Below are 25,350 nucleotides of genomic sequence, written 5' to 3' on the forward strand. Positions count from 1 at the left end.
TTGCACCAACACAAAATGTGTAGGCTTAGCGTGACATGTACATGTATATTAATGAATCCTCATGTATGCTCTTTCCAGTTCTGGAGCTTAATCAGCACAGTCCATATAGTAAAATATATCAAGGATGTTATAATGCCTTCAGAATCATAAGAACTTAGACTTTAATATACTGACTGGTCTGGGTCATGTGGTTGAGAATTAAAAAAAAAGTTACTTAAAACTGAGTAGTACTTAGGTGGACAAACACTAAAATGTAAACTGTTCTAGAAAAATGTACAGTGTCCTTGGTGTTAGTTATTGAGTTATTCTTTATCAAATATGCACATTTGCTCTTTACAAAGAAAAATAATAAGTTATTATCTTGGTCTTTATTTAATAGAGTCAGGTTCTGTTTTCTTTTTGTATCCTAGTTGTTAACATTACATCTTTCATAAATACTCAGTATCATTGTAGCTTAAAAATGATTATGACATTTAGGAGGTAAACATCCCTTTTTCATGTTGTACAATTTATTTAATGTTTAATTCTTTCAGGATGGTTTATTACATTTAATTCCCTTGAACTTTTTAACTCTTTGAGGTACACACTGTAATGCACAGTTGTGTAATAAATTCATAGAAGGGAGTTCACAAATCTGTGCATTTCACTTGCAACTCTGTTTTAGCAAATTCACTTATAATCATATATGGTATTTTACTAAAGCACCCAAGTGACAGATTTTTGTTTCTCCTTTGTATCACTGAATGTTATTCCTTTAAATAAAATGTTAGGAGTAGTCTTGCAAGTTACTTCTAGAAATATTAGAGCCGCGCAAAACTTTACCTGTGTTAGTATTAAGTATATTTTCTTATTTTTTCTTCATGTAAGCAGAATTTTAACCACATGGATCATCATATTCTTCCCATGTATAAGATTTTAAAAAGATCTAACATATGCATTTTAAGAATGATATAACTGCCAGCATACCTGACATTTCCAATAGTAATACAATTGAGATGGATTTTAATATTGCCAAGTTCAATAAAAAGTTATTTTCATTAGAAAGATTCAGACCTATGTTGCAGCCAACAATCTGAATCAGTTTTCAAGATGTGTTTAGCATGATTTGGATGATCTCAGAAGTTATAGTCAGCTGAGAAGGCAAGATGTCATAGATGATGCATAGCAGTAGGAATACCATTTCCTCTATTATGATTTCTTGAGAATGAACAAATCAATTAATAGCTAGAAAAATGTTAATGTCACCATACATATAAATAAACACACATACCTCTGTCTTTCAAAAATTGTACAAACATTAATAAATTCTTGTACAATATGAACTTGCAGCTGTAAGACTCAGTTTGCTACTTCGCAGAAAGGATAACAAGTTTTAACTCATCTTCCAGTACAGCTCTTTTGACTATGTACCTTTAACTCCCAATGGGTGTGGCTTAAGCCTTTAAAAGATAACTTATCATCTTACAGTTCAAACAAGTACTCATTGACAGAGGTCAGATATCAATACAAGTGTGTTTGCCATCATGTATGCTTCAAGATAAAATATTCTGATACCTTGTCCGTAGCATGGTTTTGGAATTATTAATTAATATGAACAGGCAATATTTGACGCCTAGAGGTGCAGTAGGAGGTAACTGCAGAAACACCTGGAGGCACACTTGGCTGTAATAAGTTAGGGTTTAGAAAATGTATTTTTCATGAAGTAGTTCACAAACGAAGAATACATTTTCACACATCTCTGATGACTCAGTATACTGTAAATCCTGTCTCAAGGACTGACACTACTGTATCTTTATTCAGGAATATAGATCAGTTTCATTAAATCCACAAAGTGTGATTTCAAGGTTAGCTGTAAGTAACTAAAGTAATATGTGTTACTGTATATTAGAGAATTTTTTACATATTTCACGGTTATACAATCATGATTGTTGCATATATTTTTTGACTGGATCTGTTATTATCCTAGAATACATGCTTATATTACTTTGCTGACATTTGTACTGTTTCTTAGTCATTTCATTGATTTTTGTATTATAAATGTTTATGTAGAAGCACAAAATTGTAAATAAACAAATAAATAACAAACCTGTTTCAGTTTTCATTAGCAACACAATTGTTATAAATGAATCATATATTACCGAATATGCAAACATAAAAATAATCAAAATGAATGTATCTGATGATGATATTGGTCCATAGAAAATGAAATGGCTGTCAATACTAAGACAACAAAAATACTATGATTTGAAACAAAACATTAAAAGAACATCAGGAGCATCAGCTGGTTACTGCAGCAGTATAGGATACAGACTATGAAATAATTTAGGAATAACAGGATACTCACTTTTGACAGACAAACTGTGTGTCAACATCAAGATCTGTAGCCTGCATTTTACATTTTATAACATTAAGAATTAAATGCGTTCTTTTTCAAAGCTTGATTAATAGAAATAATATGGATGACTGATGTCACTGAGCAAAAATGAAAAAAAAAAAGCACAGACTTAAATACAAAGAAGATACACTAAAATTAAAAGATTTAATGATGAACAATCTTGAATACTTACATTCTTTATTTTACTAATCAACATGAGATTTACTGTAGGATATAAAGCGCTATAGACTAATGTTCTATTTGATGATCTAACAAGAACAGATACATTCAAAATGTTTATACATATGATAATGTATTTTTTAAATAGATTTGTATTCGTAGCATAATTCTACACTGAACATTTACTGTCACTTCAATGTTGTGGTACTCTTTATTTGTTGTCATTTCGGTGTTGTGGTACTCTTTATTTACTATCACTTCAATGTTGTGGCACTCTTTGTTGTCATTTTGGTGTTGTGGTACTCTTTATTTACTATCACTTCAGTGTTATGGTACTCTTTATTTACTGCCACTTCAGTGTTGTGGTACTTTTGTAGGGTTCCTATTAGCATCTCGAATGTTGACAATATCGAATTTGATATTGTCGACGCGAGAATGCCGAAAGTGCAGAACATCGAATGGGTAAACGGAAATCTCCGCAAGTGGATATTTCCATTTACTACAAGGTAGTTGGTATATTTAAGTAGCAGGGGTGTGGGGGGTGCAGGGGGCTTGCCCCCCTGCCTACACCCTTTAGGTTTTTTTTTTTTGTTTTGTTTTTTTATATCAGCATTCGAAAATTTAATAGTTCGATCATTTCAGTTTGATATTTTGTGATTCGAACTATTAAATTTTCAAAATGCTGATTTCCACCTCTTTTGTATACTTTATATGTTTGAGACTGAAATGGGTCAGAATTTATCAGTGCTCTACCCCAGTAAACAAATTCAGTTAAATACATCATAAATAATCTATTTGTGGGATTTATGAACAATCATGCTGGCTTTGCATGAAGCCTACACAATGTTTACATGTTAGTGAGATAAGCAGCTGTGCTAATTGCATGTGCATGCTGCTTATCATACTTACATGAGTACAAACACATTTTCATGGCCAACAACAGTGTTGGCAGCCAAGAAAATGTGTTGAGCAGTATGAGCACACACAGTAAACAAACATGCTTGTCTATGTTAAGCATGCTCACATGCACAGCATGAAAAGCTACATAGAGCAAATAATGCAAGCTGTACCAGAAGGGAAATTATACTGAGTGTACTATGTACATGAATCAAACATACGAATACAGAAATAAGTAAGGGGAGGAAAAATGGGAATTGTGATCAGTCCTATATCAACATTCAGTGGTCAAGAAAGGTTTCTGTGTATGTTTGTACACATACCATCCAAGAACTGGAAAAACTCATGTATGCCATAGTACTCAATGCATGTGCCATAATAGCACTCTCACCATAACACTGGCAGAACAAATGTCCACTGTCATAAATTCCAAAGCTGCACTCACATGTGCTTATGCAACATATCAATGGATAAGACTGATGTGATGTAATGATTGTTGCGTGACATCAGTACATTCACACAAAATTAATCCCTATGCTAGAACTGAACATCAAGGTTTACAACTTTTTCAACTAACAATATGGCTTTTAATCACATGTGCCATAGTGGAACTAACTGTTATCACAGCTGTTGAACTCCACCTGTGTGAAGTCATCCAATCATCTGTACTTTATTTGCCCATAATTTTTATCTGCTAAAATAGATGGGGGAGGCCTCTGCTACTCCATACAAACAAGTATAATTGTGGGGGATGTCTTCGTACAGACCAGTTAAGTACACAAATGTTTATAGCCACTCATTGCTGGTTTGGAATACTTGCTTAAGCATTGAGAAAATCAACATCATAGTGGGATCAATGAATACGCCATGTATAAGTGCATCACCAATTGTCATATGTGTGGTTATGTGAAAGCATTACATTATGAGTATGAATCAAGGAATAAGTATCCCTATAATTACTTAGAAAGAATCTTACTGAATGTCAGACAACATTGCGTGATGCTAGGTATACCCAAACACACCTGTAGCCCTTTGCTGTTGTCACTGTGAGGGTAGAACAGCAATTATGTACAATGTGGATATATTCCAGTATTAGAACACACAGTTACTTATGCAATGACATACATTACATTGTCTCGTGTCCTCAGTCCTGAAGAGGTGTCTCACCACAACCGTTATGGAATGACAATCTATTGAAATGACAGCATCAGTCTTCAATACAGCCTTTCTAAAGGAAGTGTACAAAAACACATGTATCACAAAACATCTACACATGAACATAGCATATGTGGGTGACAACACTGTTAACTGCATGTGCACTTACTGTAAGCAGTGACACTAAGATTTGAACTATATAACTAACATCACAATCTAAAAAAGATTTGCTGAAACACAAGTGCAACTACAGATTTATTTTACAATTATGACACTGGACATTTTAATGAAGGACATCACCATTTTGTAATATGTTTGTGCTAAAAGGTGGTTTTACAGCAGAAACACACTGTATAGATATACTTCTTACATGTATTTGCAGCCTATTCTGGACAGTAAGAGGAAGAAACACACACTCACAGACAGTCATTACTGTATTTGAGCACCCTACCCATGCAGTGAAGTAATCTACACATAGGTGTATTATACGCACATGCCACAGGAGAAGTCTACTGCATGCGAGCCACACTGCATCTTTGAAAGGATGACAGCTGTGTCATGCAAAGAAGATGGGTGTAGAAAAATGACTGCTACAGTCACGTGGGACTTTAAATGTCAGTACTAAGAGTTGTAAGACACTCCTGCATCAAATTATATTCTCATGCATAAACAGAGTCAGGAGAGTCACACTGATGTGTTTGAACTCCCTCCCTGTTGATTGACAGAATATATATACAAGTGCATTATACGCATGCGCCACAGGAAAAGTTTGACTTTAGTAGTGTGAGAGTGCAGTATTGAAATGAAGAGCTCATCAGTGTGTTGCAGACAGTATGTGTTTGTGGACAGAGTAAAAAGGGGATGTAGCATTGATCTAACCTTGTAAATGTTTCGCATAAGTGGGAGTCAAATGAGCACAGCTGTTGAATTAATCCTCCAGTGGTACTATGGATACACACACACACACACACACACACACACACACACACACACACACACACACACACACACACACACACACATGTTGGTTGTTGGAAATTAGTACCCCTACCCATCTAGTTTTACAATCTAGAGGGCACATTACTTAACACATGCACCACCACAGAAGTTTGATTTCTGTACTGTGAGAGTTGACTTTATAGAGGATGACATCAGTGTTGTACTGCAGAGAAGATGATGTTGAGAGAAGAGTTTGACATTGATGTGGACACACCCTGCAGTGTAAAAGTTTTTCCAGGCTACTACTTTATTGAGGTAATGAGATTAGAATCCCTTACCTATTTAGTTATGCAGTCTGATTTCTACTGTGTGAGAGTGAAATTTAAAATTGATGATATTAATCTTGTGTTGCAGAGAAGATGTTGGGAGAAAGGTCTGACATTGCTGTGGATGCTCCTTGCAGTGTAAAACTTTATTCAGGATACTACTTTATTGAGGATAGCAATAGGGTCATCTTTACACAACTACACGCATATACACAAGTTGACTGCTGGAGATTAGAACCCCTTTCCTATTATGCAATCTTGATGACATAGTACTTAACTTAAGCATCTCTGCAAATGTCTGACTTCTATAATGTGAAAGTACACATTATAGAGGATGACACCGGCATTGTATTGCTGAGAAGATAATGTTGGGAGAAAGGTCTTACACTGATGTGGACTCACCCTGTACTGTAAAAGTTTATATAGGCTACTATTATATTGAGGCCAGCAGTAGGATTATGCTTACACAAACACATTGACTGCTATGAGATTAGAACTCTCTCTCTGTATCTAATTGTATAATGTAGAGAACATAGTACTCAATACAAGTGACACTGCAGAAGTCTGACTTCTATACTGACTTCTATACTGTGAGAGAGCACTTTATAAAATATGGCATTAGTATTGTGTTGTAGAAAAGACGATGGGTGAAGGAGCTGACATTGATATGGACTTACCCTGCAGTGTAAAGGTTTATTCAGATTATTATTTTATGAGACCAGTAGTAAGGTCATATGTACAGAACTACATGCATACACACAAGTTGACTCCTGGCAATTAGAACCCCATTCCTATCTATGTATGCAGTTTAGAGAATACAGTACTTAATGCAAGCATTGTGATGTTGAAGATTTTGTGCAAGTCCATATTTGTTGATATGAAGGAGAAGTGCAATCTTATGATCAATAATAAATACATACTGCTGACATTACTGTATATTGAAAGTGATGTACCTGTGTTGTACATGTGACACACTTACTTCTGAAAAACAGGAGGGACTATGAAGCATTCATGGATCATCAGATTATGATGATGGCATGTAAACCATAATGAATGGTACAGATATTGGCAATTGCATGTGCTGATATATGGACAATGTGAACTGTCAATAGCAAGCAATACTTAATATTCCAGTGCAGGAGGGATAAATAATGATGAAGTTTGTGTGTCAAGGCTGTATGCAGTTCATAGGTTCATAGGTATGTACTAGACTATTGGCCGTAGGGCCTACATAAGCCTAGCCAAAAAGGTACCCTGGCTTTCACCACCCAAGAAAATTATTTTCCTGTGATCCTGTTGAGCAGAGCCACAGAGGTGATCCCCAGGTGAATTTCCCATTTCCAATCCAATCATCAAGATTTTTCTTGAAGACTGCTAAAGGAGCTTTGTTTGATATAGATAGGTAGTTTATTCCAGAGTATGGGAAGTCTCTGGAACAGGAATATATCCCTCCAGCATGTTCTGTTTATTGTGGTGACAAGGTTTAGGTCCCTAGAGTGTGTAGCTCAGAAGGATTGGGATTTCTTTAAGTGGAGCATGTCCAGTAGTTCTGGGTTTGACATAGCTTTGTATGTTAGGCAGAGATTGCCTCTGAGTAGGCGATATACGACGGAGTAAAGCTGGAGTATTTTGAGACGGTCTGCGTAGGGCATCTGCTTGAGGCTGGTAATCCTCTTTGTGAGGTATTTCTGCGACCTTTCCAGTTGTTGCAGATGTCTTGTGAGGTACATACCAAAAGGGGCATTGTATTCTATAATGGGTCTAATGAATGACGAGTAGAGGGGAACAATGACTTATTTTTTCCTGGATGAGAAACCTTTTGTGATGAGTTGTGCCACATAGAAGGATTTCCTGACTACTGTGGCGATGTGATTATTAAAGGAGAGACTACTGTCCACCTGTGTCCCAAGGTCTCTTATATCATTTGTAAGTGTCATTGCTGGAGTGCAGACCCAGCTATACAGAATGAAGTGGTCAGTTAAACACACAGTTCTCTCACATAAGCACATTAAGCAATTTCCATGTAATGAAGTAATATAATCCACTAACAATACTTCTTTTTGTTCAAAACCTCTTCTTAAAGTGCAATGCTGAGAAACATATTTGTGCAAATGTTGGCAAAGTATTAGTGAATGAGGAATTATACTGCTAGATTTGAACCATTGTCAAGATGAAAAATTAAGTTTATAAATTTGATCATTATCTCAGAACACCAGAAATCTTACTTTACATGTGTCAAAATCACACCTTTGAAGGAATGGTAATAACCTACTCAGCCAATGGAAGATGTAGGTATTATTCCGCCTCAAAGTAATGGCACTATGAAAATGCCATAAGGTGGCATTTGCATCCATCAGCATAATGAACAGTCAACAGTACAAAGTGATGAAAGAGAAAGGGTGAAAATGGAAACAGATATGCAGACACATATGAAAGGATGATGTTATAGGTCATTAATGCACACTTTTATGCTGTGTCCTCAGTACTTACCTGTCATGCTCTGTATCAGTAACTCATGGCTCTGGGGATCAAGAAGCTGTAGGACAGACAAAGCCTGATGAGAACATCAGTAGAATAAGGGTGGTATGCTAAATCTTCCTTATGGTCATGGATGTGTTGGCAAATGCTTTTTTGCAACAGTATTCAAAGTCTGTTCATTAAACGTCTTAACTGGATATAAATTAAACTATGTGTCATGAAAAATACCATAGAAGTACAACATCCCAGTAAACAATAATGTGACATACATCTGGAATAGAATCCTTGATGCTATGGTGAAAAATTAATCTTCAGACAACTGATTTATGTCAACACTCCACAAAGGAAGTTGCACCTGCTTACATTCAATAATCAAATATCTGTTAGAATAATTGTTGCCAATTATTTCCTTTACTCTCCCTTTACTCTGTATTCTGATAGTGCAGCATTTTGAAAGCACCTTTGCCCAGGGATAATCAGATTACTGCAGGTAATGTCAACAATTGACCAGGTTTTGACATAGGGTGTGAAGACCACTGTCATTTGGCATTGGTGCGTGATGCCAACTTCTGTGCAAATGCTGAGGGGGGAGGGCAAGCAGAGGGGAGGACACAGAGAAAGCATGGAGGAATTTGCAGGAAGGTAGTGGCAAAGAAACCTAGGTATTCACTTCATCACAACATAAATGTAGAAGTGTAGAAAGAATTTGCTGAATTTGGAATGTCACCACACCAAGGATAGATACTCACAGCAGACTAGTGCTGTACAGCCAATTGTACTGAATCAAGTGTGTCAAGAAGACACATAGTTGAAGAGGAGAGCTATTATGTGCCTTTTTTGTGGGACAGGTGCCCATTTTTTACATTCAGAGAGAGAGGAATGTTTGAGGAAAGGGGCTTAGGAATGTGATGGTCAGGTAGGTAGGTTAGGTGAGGAGGCAGGCAGGCACAGACACACAGGACAAATGAGACAGACAAGGATGGTGATGGACACAAAAGGTTGGGAGACAGCATGCTAGGGGATAGGTAGGGAACATCAGAGGTGCACCCAAATCAAACCTGATAATAATGAAAATCTAGTCATGAGGAAGCATCTTTTCTACACAGCCAATTCAAGAGCCAAGGCACTTTTCCATCATACCCTTCATAAGCCTTGTCATCTCTTGCTGGGTGACAAAATCCCCATCTCAACTGCTACTAATTCCAGATGGTAGCAGTGCACCAGCTGTCAGGGCGGACCTACCTGATGCAGATGGGGCAGGTACTGCAGGGGTTGTGGAGGCAGCACTGACAGCTTGGGACCCTGAACTGGCTGTCGGTGCTGCAACCTGTGGAGAGATTATAGTCCAAACTGCAGTGGTCAGTCTACCTCTCTGTGCTACATGTCAGGTTTTGTAAGCACACCTGTGTCACAACAGAACATTTTAAGCCATATAAGATGAAGGAAAAAGGGTGGGATGAGATGAAAAAGAGAGATTTCGATAATATCTGGCATAGTGGCATATCACACGACTATATAATTTCAGAAAATACACAGTTATGATTATGTAATTTATACACCTTCACCACATCCAGGTATGAGTGGAAGGTCTTACTTTGTTCTACTATTAATTAATTGCACTGCTATGATGTCATAAATACAGCTATTTATTACAGTATTGCCATATTGCATATAATGACAATAGTTATTAGGCTTACAGTAAGACCTGATGTATGGGTACCCTGTGCCTCTCTGAGGTGAGTTAACCTTTCTTGGTGCTCCCACTGCTCACTGCAATGTCTTCGGCAGCCATACAATAGAGAAGGTGAGAAGTACAGACATGGAAGCATATTGAATAACAGTCTTGGCTGTGTCCTGCATTATATACAATTTAAATCTGATAGGTCAGTATATTTCCATAACTGAGGGAATGTCAGTAGTTCTAAACTCATCTTCCCATCAACCGAGGCCTTTCTTGTGCTGTTACAGGTCACTATAGTTGTTACAGCAATTCTGTCCAGTGTGTGGAATGCCATTTGTCCCATCTTTGTGCTCTAGTCTAGACAAAACAACTAAATCAAACAACAGGGCTGGGGATTCTCTTTTCTCCAATACTGTGGGAAAATTCTGGAATCTTCTGACATTTCCTCTATTTCCTCTTTATCACTCTACAAAAAAAGACTGAAACTTTTTTCTCAAAACACACTGGTCATGCCACTGTACTAAACCTGCCTAAACCTGTCCTCTACCCAAACTATGCTCTGTCTCCCCTTTTTTTCTTTTAACTAATTCTTCTGTCATTTCCTTTTTAACAATATATAGCCTGTTTGCTCTATATCTCATTCATTTCTTCTCTCTCTCACTTATTTGGAAAAAAAAAATTATTAAAAACTTTTTAATTTTTCTTTGTAACTAATTATTACTTCTACCTATTATTAGCAGCATCTTTTATTGTGTAATCACATGTATTTTTCTTTGCCATTAAGTGATGTATTTCACCTGTACATTGAACTAGATTGTATGCCTGCTCTTTGCATTATGAAATGTACCCCATGTCATTTTTCTAAACTCTAGTGTGCATATTAACTAGATGTGTCAGTGCATATAGTACTATAACTTCCGTTTTTTTTTTTTGTATATTTCTTTTTTGATTATTTATGTTAACAGTTTGTCATGGAGCTTATCTCCCCGGGCCTCTACTGAAAATGGACATATATCCAATTAGACTAGCCCGGTCAACAAATGTAAAATAAATAAATAAAATTTGCACTGGAGACAGCCTTGGCTATTTTGTTCCAACTCTCAGTCTTACACTGAGACCCAGTATAGTCCCCCTGCAGCAGCCTATGAATATAGTGCTTCATGAGGAGTGCCACAAATATCATGGACTCCTCAACATCCCAACTTTGTGCTCTAAATTCAGCACCATCATCTCCCACACCAGCCATGCCTGCAGAAGTCAAGCAGCAACTCTAAGTTTGAATTGGTACAAAATTCCAAGCTCTCATTTAACAGTTAGCGTGCAAACACACACAACCATACCAACTGCATTTGCAAGATGGAAAGCACAGAGAGGCATTGGCAAACAAAGAGGAAGGTGTTTATTAAACTGCAATGAAGGTGTGAAACATGGCAGTGAGATTTGCCATGTGTGATGCTCAACCTATTCACAGTTTTTCAGATGGTCAACACTGACATGCTTAATGGCTTGGCTTGTTATCTCTGGTGTTTTGGAGGTTAAATAGGATGGCTTGGCACATAACTGCCTAGAATCACACACTGTAAAAAGTAGGTGACCAATGTGGGAATCAAACCTAAGAAAGAAATAATGCATAAATATTTTGCAAGGCGGTTATGTTTCAGTATTACAGGATAATTCCCTTTCAGCCATGTTCATTACAGATAAACTGCATTCAAGATGAATGGAGATATACTTCAGTTAGGCCTTTACGTCAGTGAACTTAGGAGGTCCTGTGAAATGCATTCCTATGAAAGAGGCAGTATTACTGTTTGTAAATGTCAGATGGACATACTTTCATGAGCTGAGTAATACAGATTGGTATATGATACATGCATACTTCACTACACATACTGTCTCAAACACAGAGTTGGGCTGTGTGAGGAGTGAAGATGGTTTTAATTTAAGTATTCTGCCCATAATAAAAGTGCAAATGCATTTTAATTCATTATCATAATTATCCTGCTTGAAAGGTTACACAAACATTCAACTGTGTTTTATAACTAAATCATTAATGAGATATGCTACATAGAAAAATGTATTTATCAAAGCATTATTGCAGTCAACATAATTATGATAGCCATTTGTATGTAGTGTTACTTTCTGAATCAAAGTGTTGTTAGTAACTATATTCTGACACCCTTTGTGAAAAATACGTGCCATCTGGATTTCAGCCCTGGATTGTCTGTTTTCTGTTTCTATAGTCACTGCACTTACCCCTCATGCCACACAGACAGTTACACAGCAGGTGAATGTTCTCCACACAGTACTGTCCAGAGTGCTGAAATCCACATATTGCTACTAAGCAGAACACTGTCCAAATACATTTTTTCACTTTTTTCTTTAAGAGGTAAGCTGGATTGCGCAGAAGGCAAGAAAAATAAAAAACATATGAAGTTCTGATGGACATAAGTCATAAATCTTGAGTACTAATTCCCTCATTTCCTTCACACATTGTGAATTTGAACCACAGAACAACTCTGTTATGGGTCCAAAGATATTGCATTTACAGTTTGTGCCACAGAAAGTGGTATACATCACATACACATCACTCATTTATTACTAATACTATGCAGCAGTGAAAAAACTGCACTAATGGAAATTACAGAAATTAAATTGCTCACTCTTTCTTTCATCTGTGAGCTCTGTTTGCACTCTGTAAAAAAACAAAACAAAACAAAAAATATATATAACAATTTATATTCCACACAACAAAACACAAGCTGCATTTTCACATCTGCTGCAAACATTACAACAGCTTGTGGCTTCAAACTGGATTTAAACAATGCATCCTCTTATTTCCTCAAACTCATTTCATGTACACTGTGTGCTACAGTGATACTTAGGTGAGATGTGGAATTCCTACTTTTACTGCTGTTCAGAGTGTAGTAGAAAAGTGCACCTGTGCCACTCTGACATGCGCTACTGATGGCATGTCAAATTATATTTCTCAGTTTTGTACCTTGGGCAGTGGACTTTCACTGCTATGAAATGGTGCCAGTTCAAAGTACACTTTGCCAAATCAGATTCAGAAAGAGGAACACCAAAGAAAACTGTCAGTAGCAGCAAATATCAGAGAATAATAAGGAAAATGCAGGATTGCGAAGTTTCCAAGGTCTTTGTGTGTTATAACCTGATCACATGCTCAGGATATATGCATTAACTCTGTCAGACAGCACACTATCTGCAAATGAATCCTCATTTCAATGCAATAACAATGCATACCCAATTTCTTAATATGCTTGAACATGTTTAGATCAGTATGATACTGACAAATACTTTAGGATAATAATAGCCTGCACCATATTAATATAAGGTTTCCAACATTGCCATCTATTTCCTCTCTTAATTTTCTGAGCAGCTTCCCCCCCTCTCAGCTTAGCTACAGAAATGCAATGTTATGGGCATTTCTTTGCATCTTTGTTTTGATGTGTAATATAGCTCATCAGCATTTCAGACAGATTTAAAGCAGAGGATGGACAGTGTGCTCTTAGCACAAGAATATCAGTGTTAAGGTTGTTCTCATAGTTCTCAAGGTGCTTACACTTTTTATTTTAAGTGTAGTCTGCACGATACAAATGCTTCAGAGAGAAGACTGTGTTCAGTATTGCTTGTATTTATAGTTAGCGAAATCAGTAACACTTTCAAGCCATTAGCAACTAACAATTGTTATTGCTGCTACCTGCAGTCCTAAGGAGTATGCATGCAATCATGTAACTACTTACAGCATGTTTACATCCTCTATACCAAGTGTTTTTTTTTTTTGGTATTCAGGAACGGTAATGATTTCACACCTGATTTTCATCTTCACAGCGCTCAGAGGGCTCATCTACACTATATAAAGGTATTTGTGCAAGTATGGAAGCGGAAGGAGGGGAGACTGATTGGATAGAGACAAACCATTACTATCAGTTAATTGGAGACAATTGTTTGAAAAATTACTGCACTATTTCATAAGGCCTCTTTATAAACTGCTTAAATGTTTATATTTTGAATGTATTTCAACATGCAATAGAAAAAAACAAATCTGATATGTATGCATTTTTTCATTCACTGCTGGTATACTGCACATATGTCAGTTCTTGTTGTGTTTTCCAAGCTAGTACAGTTACATCACAAATTGTGTTATAATTTCCTCTTGGAATATCACTGGTTACTGCAGAGAAATGCATTGTGTTTATTATCAACTTTAGGGTTGTGTATGCATAGCCAGTGGAGGTGTTATGCTTCTCAGATGTCTGAGACCAAAGATTGTCTGGGCAGTTGGACTTTGAATTTTTGCCTAAAGGGAAGATAGGTAGAGCATTATTCTGTTGTCCTTGTGTCATTGGAATTATGATGCTTATTAGCCTTCTTTCCACTGTCTTCTTCTTTTTACAGGGACATCAGAATCAACCATATTAAAGACCCCTGCAGATGGTAAGCACAAACTTTCTTTGATTAGTATAAACAGTTTCTTAGATGTAGATCTGAGGAAAGAGTAAAAAGTATTATATTCCTTAAACATCTGACAGAGACACTGGGAACTAAGGGTGAGTGGCACGATGCAAGGCTAATCCTATGGGCTAGGCTTGTAAAGGCTGCAGGGCCATTAGCCTAGTACACACACACCTATGATGGTGGTGATATAGAGGCACAGTCAAGGCTTGCAGACTTTCAGTCTGACACTGAGGTTGTGGCTCACAAATCCACTAGCCTTATTTCAGACACAGACAGTATGCATATGCATACCCATTCTACTAAGCCCTCAGATATAGAAAAGGTTGAGGTTCACATGGTTGATCAGACTAGTGTGGTTACGTCAGTTGCAGAGCTGGTTGAGACTGCCCATAGCCATTGTGAGGGCATGGCATCAAACAGGAGAGTTGCTAGAGGTGCTCAGAAGAGGCCTACTGTCCACCCTCATCCTGATGTTGTTGTGTCATTACGTGCCACCAGACATATGTATAGGGCTGTAATGGAGGCACAGGCATGTTCCACCAGGGCTTCAGAAAAGATTGCGTAAGTCCTAAACATGGTGCATTCTGATATTTATGAAACCTCAGCTGTGTGGGTGACTCATTGGATAAGATGAGTGACATCTGCTGGGGGAGGGCTGTTATCCACATGTCCGTACAGCTGCAATATCTTCTGGTGTTAGCTGACATGGCCATATCAGATCCTGCTCCCATAGTGGCAGTTCTTCTACTGCTCCATTAGTAATTGAGGTGTCCACACCCAGATGTGGTAGGCCATGGGTCATGGTCCAGGATATAGTCATGAAGACAGCTCATCCAACAGACACCGCTCACATTTGGGTAGCAACTGCACTTTGAACTGTGGATGTGGATGTGGTGGTACAACTCCTGGCACAAGCGGTTTGCATGGTCGAGAGTGATGACACTGAACTGGCAACTCTACCATGCACAGCTCACACCTGTCTGACATGCAAGGATGTAGTGCTAACACAGATTTTGTTTGTGTTCATGCAGACATACACATTTCACAGAGACTGACCATACCGACCACATACATGCAAATGAAGAAAATCTTAATGTTTATTGGGATACATCTTTTTGTTAGTAGCCCTAGGATATTTCCTACTTTACTAAATGTTCTGTGTTTCTTACTCACACACACTCACTACTTTGGTGTCAACCTTGGCATACCCCCCCCCCCCACGTGCCATACCCTTTGTTCATTTGGGTTTGACCTAGGGTTGCATATGTGCCTGATACATAGAGTGGATAGCTAAGAGGGTCTTTCTCACTATGTTGATGATATGCATATTTATTACAAAGCAAGATTTTGGATGTTTTTCAAAATACTCATTTCAGAAGGCTTTTTTTTCAGTTAGTATTATAAGTCATGTGTTCAAACCAGTGATATCACATTCTTGTTTATTGCTCTACTTGTGAAACTGTTGATATAATTAATGTGTTGATTGTTTTGTGTACAGTAGGTAAATGACCATCTTGATGCTGGTTATTGTGTGCAATGCATACCTGTATATTGCAGCTTATTGTCACTATAACCCAAGAATGTCAATGGTGGACACCTCACACAGGTTCTTATTGAGTACATTTATGACTAACAGTATGCAGGTTTGTTCATATAATACAGGTTCCACACTTACCTTGATATTACTGCAGTTATGAGTCATGTGCTTTGACATTACTGCAGTTATGAGTCGTATGCTTTGGGGCTGTCACTGTCTGATGCTATCCGTACACAGACATTACATGGGCAAGTAAAGTTTATGGATGGTGTCAATTTTTATATTTGAATGTGCTTACGTTGTTTGGTGTATTCTTTCACTGGTGATGTCTGTGCTATCATTTGTCTCTTAGCTGCTGAGTACATGCACTAACCTTTGAGTCTTAGGTGGTGAGTGTGTGTGCTATCCTTTGCCACTTAGCCAGGGCAAAGGCATATTGTGCATTCCTATGTCTACTGGCTACCCCAGCATCTGGAGGTTCTCCCTCAGAATCCTTGTCTGTATGTGCTGGCCATGCCTCTGGTCCAGGAATGTGTGGTTCTGGTCTATGCAGTCCCTGTCGCAGCTGTTTCCTCAAGATGATATTGTGCAAGATTGCACAGACTGTGAGAATTTCTGTATAGGTGCCTGGGTCATACTGCAGGACACCTCCTGATGTGTCCAGACAGCAGAACTGTGACTTCAGCAAGCCAAACACATGATCTATGATGTTTCTAGTTTTAGCATGGGCATTGTTGTATCCTTTTATCGTGACTGTGTATGTATTTCTGATTGGTGTATTGAGCCACAGTTACAGGGCATAACCGACATCACCCAGTAGATGGCCTTGTGGAACATAACCCCTAGCAAACCTTGTGTAAAGCTGTGAGGTGTGCTATATGTGTTTGTCATAGTAATTGCCTGGTCTTCCAGAACACACATTGAGGATGATCCCTCAGGGCATTACAGATCTGGCAGAGTAGAATTCCTTTGTGTTAATCTATGTCCTTCCCTGTTCACCAAGTGGACTTTTATTACTATGTTAATACAGCCATTGCCCCCCTCTCAAAGCTTCAGGGATGTGTGCTACAGCATAAAATTTCTGTATTGTTCTTGCTCTCTCCTCTGGTGTGCATGGAAGGTATATGTACTCCCTTGCATATTCTAGCATAGCATTAGGACTTTGATGCAATATACTGAAGGCTGAGGCCTGTGATGCCCCTAGTATATCCCCTGTGGATCTCTGGGAAGTATCAGTATCTAATATCCTTAATGCTACACATACCTTATTTTCCACTGTTAGAGATTCCCTTGATTTCCCCTGGGTCTGAGATGAGGGTTGCAGAGTTCCTGTAGTATTTCCCTATCAACCTTTATCACTCTACTATTTCAATATCATGCAGTCCACGATATGTTAAATGGGTCTGAACACCGTTCTCCTTGGATGAGATCTATTAGTAGCAGCAGCAGCATAGATTTCAGCCTGTTCCACATAAACATACACATGTAAGAGAGCAGCAGCCATCCCTAAAGTTGTTTTTGTATTCTAAGTGTGATGGTGTTCAAGGCAAAGGGATACACCATCTCTACATGGTTACTTATAGCTTCCTCAATGGCTTCACTATCTTGGATTGGTTTAGTAGCACATAACTCAGCTGAATGAACTATGCTTTCATTAGCATACCCTGCTGTTTACCTTTGTTTGGTGGTTCTACACAATGTGTCAAGCCATTTAATGAATATAAAATACCGGACTATAGCAGTGAGGAGATTAGCCATTCATGAATATGTCCCTACATTTAAAGTAAAACGGGATATTCACATGGGGAAACAAAAATACACTGTAACCTAGGAAAAGGTAGACATAATGTCATCTCCATGATGACTGCCTGTATATACATATATATGTATATGTATATATGGATTGTTCAACTTCATAAGTGTCCAATACAACAAGGACAGTAAAAGACAAAAAGCATCTGTCAGCAAAAGCATAACAGGAGTGAAGCACTATCTATCAAACCTAAACAAAACCTGCACTAATCATTAAACAGAAACACACACAGGGTCTATATTATGAAAGCAAAAAACCCTATGCGTGAATACCAAAGCATCGACCCCTATACCATGAACTGCAAAAATCCCGAATGCACTAAACAGCGGGAAAAAAAAAATCGAGCTGTCATAGTCGGCCAACCCCACCATTAGCTATATACTACCTACACAAATAAAATAAATAAATCACATACATACACTAACCAAACCCTGCTTCTAACCTAAAGTAAAGCACAAAACCCTACTTCTAACCTTACACTAAACCCCACATACACAACTAACTATGCACTATCCTTAACCCCTCCCTAACCCTCCCTAACCCTAAGGTCCGTAACTACCGCACAGATCCCCTAGAGACATACACCCAAACAAAACAAATAATCCACAAACATACATTTAACAAAACCCTACCTCCAACACTACTAGACCCCTCATATAAAACTATCTATGCACATCCTTAACCCCTCCCTAACCCTAAGGTCCATAACTACCGCACACTTCCCCTATGAAAATATACACAAACAAAATAAATAACCTACATACATACATTTAACAAAGCCCTACCTCTAACCCTACACTAAATCTAACATACATTACTTATCTAAGCACTTACCTTAACCTGCAACCTATCCAAAACTCCGTAACTATCCAACACTTACCTTATGCAGCTAATCCACAGATGGGCCAACCATGGAAATTCGATATTTCCATTTTTGCAGTTTTTGACTTTCGCTCTAAGTCCATTTTACGCTATACAGTTCGACATTTACGTATTTGCATAAACATCTTTCACTTTCCTAATATAGACCCACACACACACACACACACACACACACACACACACACATATAAAACCCTTTTTTTACAGGTGAGCAAGTCCTCTGTACCATCCATACATCCCAGAATTTATACCAACTCTAACATAACAGTGGAAAAAGGTTGTGTTTCCACTCTACCTTGCAGTGCAGTTTAGCACAAGTTATCACGTTCAGACACACTACATTCAGTCAAGCAGCACCAATCAATACTGGCATTTACACACTACTGACAATATCAGTTTGTGTTTAAAAAAATGTACAATAGACCACACTGCTCATACAGCAGGATACAATAAATTAATTTAATAAATCCACACGAAATAATACACAAGTTTAGCGCTTTCAACTGTATGTCACAGTCTTCCTCAGAACAATGCATTAAACAAGTTCATATCAATTTATACTCATCCAAATTGGATAATAGGATAACTACCTACAGAAAACCGCCAAAAATTTCTAAAATATTTAAAAACATACTGACTAATATACAAGTCTGTATATATTGTCAATGGTACAAATCTCATTATAGCATGTGATTAAAAAATCATAAAACCTAACATGCACATGAAACATAAAACATATATCTAGAGTTTACAAAAAATTAGTTAACCATACAAAATATATGAAATATAAAGATATAGGAATGTATATAAGTGTATGGACTGTCATAAATAAATTAATACAATAAATGTGTATAGTTTCTATTAATATATGTAATTTCAATTAATATATGTATAGTTTCAATGAATATATGTAATTACAGATAATATATATGATTTCAGAAAGTCATCTTCATGTTAGTAGTGGAAATCCAACAATACAATGAATTTGGTACATAGATAATATACCAAGGATTATGTGTGTAACACAAAAATAAAAACATCAAAATACAGTAAAAACTACGATGCAAACTCCCATATAGTTGGCAGACGTATGTCATGAGAATATTAAAAATGGTTTGATGCTAATAAAATCATTCAAACCTGGTTTACGGGTTGAATCAGTTAATATCTGCCATCTACTTTCTTTAAGGGCCAATTCCATTTTCCAGTTTCCCCCGTAAAGAGAAAAACAAACCTGATCAATAATGCTGAAATGAAAACTGTGATCACTACCTTTCTCTAAGATGTGCCTGTATAAAGCATTTTTTGTGTCGCATTTTTGTATCCTATACTGATGTTCGTACATCCGCTTCTTCAACTGTCTTTCCGTTTTCCCTATGTAATGAGCATTACATCGTTTACATAGAGCCACATATACTACTCCCTTTGTGTCACAATTCCCCATCAAACTTGTGATGTAGGTGCCATTTATATCGTCCAACCTAAAACCTTTATCCTGGTTGATGTACCTACATTGTTTGCACCTACCACATTTTGTTGTTCCTCTGTGACCCTCCCTTTTGTCTTTACACCTATTTCTACCTGTCCTCTCCAATAAGTGTTTGACATTGGGGGCTGTCTTGTATACATATTTTGGGAATTTGCCTAAAATCTCTTCAGAATCCAAGGCTGCCACCAATTCCCAATGCCTAACAAGAATGTCTGTGATTATATGTGTGTATGGTGTATACGTCAAGACACATACTCTTCCACTAATGGCATTTCCCTTCTCCTTCCCTTTCTCCAAACAGTAATTTCCCAAGATGGGAGTATATTTAAGTCCCCACTGACGCTGTACAAGATTGGTCACGTCAGTAACCATCTTTTCAGGATAACCACGGTCCAGGAAAAGTTTTTTGATGTTCCCAAGTTCATTTTTCATAAGAGCCATAGTGGAGGACATCCTGGCTACTCTAATGCTTTGGCCTTTTAAGATGTTCTTGAAAACATGGGGGGGATGATTACTAGTATAGTGAATGTAATCGTTAGAAAAGGTGGGCTTTCTGAATACTTTGGAAATAAAGCCCTCATGGTTGTGACTTATGAGTGTATCTAAATAAGAAATTTCACTACAACTGTAGCTGTGGGTAAATTTCAAGAAATCCGTAGTAGAATTCAGAAATTCCATAAATTCATCTAGTCTTTCCACTGAGGCATTCCATAATATAAAGATATCATCTAGATATCTTACATAGTAGGAAATATCCGGATAAAATTCACTACTAAACACGAACTTCGACTCCCATTCAAGCATGACCAGGTTTGCATACATGGGAGCGCAAGCCGCTCCCATGGCCACTCCCCTGGTCTGCTTGAAATATTCTCCTTGAAAAGCCACAAAATTGTAATCTAAGACCAACCCCATCATGTCACAAATTAAATTGATTTTATCCCAGGTAAATCCTGAATGTTTTCGTAGGCTACTAGCAAAGAATTCCAGACCCTCATCTTTGGGTATACTTGAGAATAAATCTTTGATATCTATAGTGAGGTATATTATGTTAGTCTGCCATTTATCCCTAGTCAGATCTCCCAGAAACCTCCACGAGTCTTTCATAATGTGGGGAATAGAATCATAGATGTTTTTGAGCCATCGATCAATCAACTGGCCTATCTTAAAAGTTTTTGATCTGGATCCAGATACTATTGGCCGAAACGGGGGGTTGTCTAGGGATTTATGGATCTTGGGTATCCCAACCATTTTAGCCAAAATGGGGTAGTCTGTCTTCAAAAAAGTATATGTGTCGTTAGATATCCTGTTATCTATCAAATATTCCTCTATACACAAGTCAATCCTTTTGTGTCCAATGTTAATTTGGTTCAAGGATATATTTTCATAATTCCCTGACTCGTGTAGAAGATTATGTATTACCTCGTTGTATTCATTAGTATAGAAAACAACAGCCCCACCTCCCTTGTCGGGCTTCATGATTCTAATATCTCTATTACACATAAATTTTTTCAGACACTCCCTCTCCGGTGGTGCAAGGTTGTCATTATATGTAAACCTGTCCTTCTTGATATTCCTATGCATGCAATAAATGTCATTACACACCATTTTTTCGTAATTTTGTATGGATGGGTTACTTACTGGAATATATGTACTTTTTTTCCTTAGGTCAGTACCTGCTATACCAACCACATTTCCTTCCTTGTTGGAAAATTTCTGTATAGGTGCCTGGGTCATACTGCAGGACACCTCCTGATGTGTCCAGACAGCAGAACTGTGACTTCAGCAGGCCAAACACATGATCTATGATGTTTCTAGTTTTAGCATGGGCATTGTTGTATCCTTTTATCGTGACTGTGTATGTATTTCTGATTGGTGTATTGAGCCACAGTTACAGGGCATAACCGACATCACCCAGTAGATGGCCTTGTGGAACATAACCCCTAGCAAACCTTGTGTAAAGCTGTGAGGTGTGCTATATGTGTTTGTCATAGTAATTGCCTGGTCTTCCAGAACACACATTGAGGATGATCTCTCAGGGCATTACAGATCTGGCAGAGTAGAATTCCTTCGTGTTAATCTATGTCCTTCCCTGTTCACCAAGTGGACTTTTATTACTATGTTAATACAGCCATTGCCCCCCTCCCAAAGCTTCAGGGATGTGTGCTACAGCATAAAATTTCTGTATTGTTCTTGCTCTCTCCTCTGGTGTGCATGGAAGGTATATGTACTCCCTTGCATATTCTAGCATAGCATTAGGACTTTGATGCAATATACTGAAGGCTGAGGCCTGTGATGCCCCTAGTATATCCCCTGTGGATCTCTGGGAAGTATCAGTATCTAATATCCTTAATGCTACACATACCTTATTTTCCACTGTTAGAGATTCCCTTGATTTCCCCTGGGTCTGAGATGAGGGTTGCAGAGTTCCTGTAGTATTTCCCTATCAACCTTTATCACTCTACTATTTCAATATCATGCAGTCCACGATATGTTAAATGGGTCTGAACACTGTTCTCCTTGGATGAGATCTATTAGTAGCAGCAGCAGCATAGATTTCAGCCTGTTCCACATAAACATACACATGTAAGAGAGCAGCAGCCATCCCTAAAGTTGTTTTTGTATTCTAAGTGTGATGGTGTTCAAGGCAAAGGGATACACCATCTCTACATGGTTACTTATAGCTTCCTCAATGGCTTCACTATCTTGGATTGGTTTAGTAGCACATAACTCAGCTGAATGAACTATGCTTTCATTAGCATACTCTGCTGTTTACCTTTGTTTGGTGGTTCTACACAATGTGTCGAGCCATTTAATGAATATAAAATACCGGACTATAGCAGTGAGGAGATTAGCCATTCATGAATATGTCCCTACATTTAAAGTAAAACGGGATATTAACATGGGGAAACAAAAATACACTGTAACCTAGGAAAAGGTAGACATAATGCCATCTCCATGATGACTGTCTGTATATACATATATACGTATATGTATATATGGATTGGTCAACTTCATAAGTGTCCAATACAACAAGGACAGTAAAAGACAAAAAGCATCTGTCAGCAAAAGCATAACAGGAGCGAAGCACTATCTATCAAACCTAAACAAAACCTGCACTAATCATTAAACAGAAACACACACAGGGTCTATATTATGAAAGCAAAAAACCCTATGCATGAATACCAAAGCATTGACCCCTATTCCGTGAACCGCAAAAATCCCGAATGCACTAAACAGCGGAAAAAAAAAATCGAACTGTCATAGTCGGCCAACCCCACCATTAGCTATATACTACCTACACAAATAAAATAAATAAATCACATACATACACTAACCAAACCCTGCTTCTAACCTAAAGTAAAGCACAAAACCCTACTTCTAACCTTACACTAAACCCCACATACACAACTAACTATGCACTATCCTTAACCCCTCCCTAACCCTAAGGTCCGTAACTACCGCACAGGTCCCCTAGAGACATACACCCAAACAAAACAAATAATCCACAAACATACATTTAACAAAACCCTACCTCCAACACTACTAGACCCCTCATACAAAACTATCTATGCACATCCTTAACCCCTCCCTAACCCTAAGGTCCATAACTACCGCACACTTCCCCTATGAAAATATACACAAACAAAATAACCTACATACATACATTTAACAAAACCCTACCTCTAACCCTACACTAAATCTAGCATACATTACTTATCTAAGCACTTACCTTAACCTGCACCCTATCCTAAACTCCGTAACTATCCAACACTTACCTTATGCAGCTAATCCACAGATGGGCCAACCATGGAAATTCGATATTTCCATTTTTGCAGTTTTTGACTTTCGCTCTAAGTCCATTTTGCACTATACAGTTCAACATTTACATATTTGCATAAACATCTTTCACTTTCCTAATATAGAGCCCCCCCCCCCACACACACACATATAAAACCCTTTTTTTTACAGGTGAGCAAGTCCTCTGTACCATCCATACATCCCGCAATTTATACCAACTCTAAGATAACAGTGGAAAAAGGTTGTGTTTCCACTCTACCTTGTAGTGCAGTTTAGCACAAGTTATCACTTCAGACACACTACATTCAGTCAAGCAGCACCAATCAATACTGGCATTTACACACTACTGACAATATCAGTTTGTGTTTAAAAAAAAACAAATACTGGCAATTCAGAAATAAACGATTGTTAATAATAACTAAACTACATCCAAACACCTTCTATACACACACACACACACACACACACACACACACACACACACACACACACACACACACACACACACACACACACACACCCCACCTACCTTAATAACACCTCACAAAAAATACAGTACTCGTACATTCAACCACACTGCCTTCACACAAATAAGCATTCAGCCAGAAGTACACTCACTCTGTCTCGGCACCCACCAAACAGTTTTATCAAACAAGTACTCTGAACAAAATGCACTGATGGATATATGTATTTATGCATGCAAATACATGCATAGTTACTCCGGATGGCAACACATAGCTTAATGACTTCTTGTAGCCATTGAGAAGTGATGTATGTGAGGATCTGTTCTAATTTGTTATTTAAATGACACACACACACACACACACACACACACACACACACACACACACACACACACACACACACACACACACACGCGCACGCACACACACACACACACACACACACACACACACACACACACACACACACACACACACACTATAGCATGTAGCATAACATCAGAGGTTGTGTGTTACTCATGGCACATAACACATATAGTAGTAGCTGATAGGTGTTCTACTGGTCCCCAAGTTGAAAATAATTGATGGAATGATTTGCAGAGTTAAGCTGTTCATTTTAACTCAGCAAAACTCAACTAGTTGTTGTTAGTTTGAGCAATGAGGAGAGCGTAAAAACTGTGTCCATATTCTGTAAAATATGAAACAGATGCTGTGTGCATGTATAGAGGGGATTGCCTCACATATGCAGAAAAGTCTGCAGGGTGGGTAAAAAAGAAAACAAATTCAAAACTGCTTGAAAATGTGCATAGTTACAAACATGCACAGAGAGGCCATGTACCACTTCCTAAAGCAGGAGAG

This window comes from Protopterus annectens, chromosome 1.part2 (assembly GCF_019279795.1).
Source record: "Protopterus annectens isolate FY-2018-M chromosome 1.part2, PAN1.0, whole genome shotgun sequence".
NCBI classification, from domain to species: Eukaryota; Metazoa; Chordata; order Ceratodontiformes; family Protopteridae; genus Protopterus; species Protopterus annectens.